Below are 1,502 nucleotides of genomic sequence, written 5' to 3'. Positions count from 1 at the left end.
CTCCATGGAAGATATGAAGACTTTGATGGAGTCTGAAAAGGAAAGAGACTCTTAACAATATATATCTTTGGGAGAAGTGTCGATGTGTATGCAAGATGCTGATGCAAACTAGAAGATGTCATGATGAAAGACAATCACAAAGGTAATGTTGATTTTAATGTTCATTCCTTTATTTTTGAACAAATATCTATATGGGTTTATGCAGGGTTACCAAGGGAAGATCTATGGATATCTTCCACCACTGACGCACATGTAGTAGGATGAAATATCCTTAAGTAAACATGGCATGAATAAAGCAGCATGGCATGAAGGAAGGCCAAATATGGACTGATGGATCACTTTCCAATGATGACATGGCTGACTCATGGATGAAAGTGATGGATGGTCGGTGCCCTATGTAGAATTCCAAAAATTGAAGACTCCTATATAATGAAAATAAGTTCATGACATCGTGAGGAGGAGTTATTCAAGCAGTTGGTTGTCCAATTATCTCCAACTGAGGAGTTGCTATAGGTCCCTAATTAAGAGGGAGCCTGAAAGCAAGTTTCTTATTTGGAAGAAACTTGGAAATTCTTAAGCCAAGAGGGAGCTTAGGTACATTTCTTCTGTAGGAATGAGTACATTCTTTTATTGGAATAGATATGTGCTTCCTCATTAAGAGGGAGAGATAGACACATCATTATTATCTTCACTTGGGAAGATAGAATGGATGATTGGGTAAGCGTCTGACATTTTATGCTCTTTGATGATGTATTAGGGAATCCAAGATAAGAATAGTCGTTGAGGATCGATACTCTTTGAGCACTGGGAATCCAAGATAAGAATAGTCTTGGTGGAACACACCCTCAGAACCTGGGTGGGGTATGTTCTGAGAGAGACAATGATGAGGGTGTCTACACATCATTGGTCTCGCCAGCATTGTCCTTGGATCTCATGGAGAGATAAAGTTGTTAGTCGAGGCCTTGCTATGTGACAATGTTGGTTGATATGATTCTATACAGATGGGTTACCAATATGACTCTTCTTATGAGAAATTCTTCATATTGAGAATTACCAAGTACCATTATGAATACCTCCCTAGTTAAGAGGGAGTGTTGAAAAGTCTAACTAGGTTCAATATTCATAATGACATGTGTAATTATGATTTTATGTATTTTATGAAAAGAAGAAAAATAAAATTATTATTGTAGTGGTTGTCTCATGGGTTTCATGAGCAAGGAATTTTATTTTAGTAATGATTGCCATTGTGAGCTTTTAGGATTTGTCATCTAGTCATAAAAGTCAATTTGAAATATGTCATGTATGAATGACACTTATTGGGCATATTATACTTATGTAAGAGTCAATAGAAATTTCAAGTAGCCCTCCAATACAAGCACAAGACATCCCTCTTCAAGTCGACTTATTATAGAGACAAACAACTATAAATAGGGCCATCCAAATTTCATTTAGACATCGAATTTCGGTGATCAAGTCTGAAACAAAAAGTGCAAAGTAAAATA

The sequence above is a fragment of the Pinus tabuliformis genome, chromosome X (genome assembly GCF_031772625.1).
Source record: "Pinus tabuliformis cultivar Carrire ecotype Pingquan chromosome X, CPIR1, whole genome shotgun sequence".
Lineage (NCBI taxonomy): Eukaryota > Viridiplantae > Streptophyta > Pinopsida > Pinales > Pinaceae > Pinus > Pinus tabuliformis.
This window is presented reverse-complemented; position numbering follows the sequence as displayed.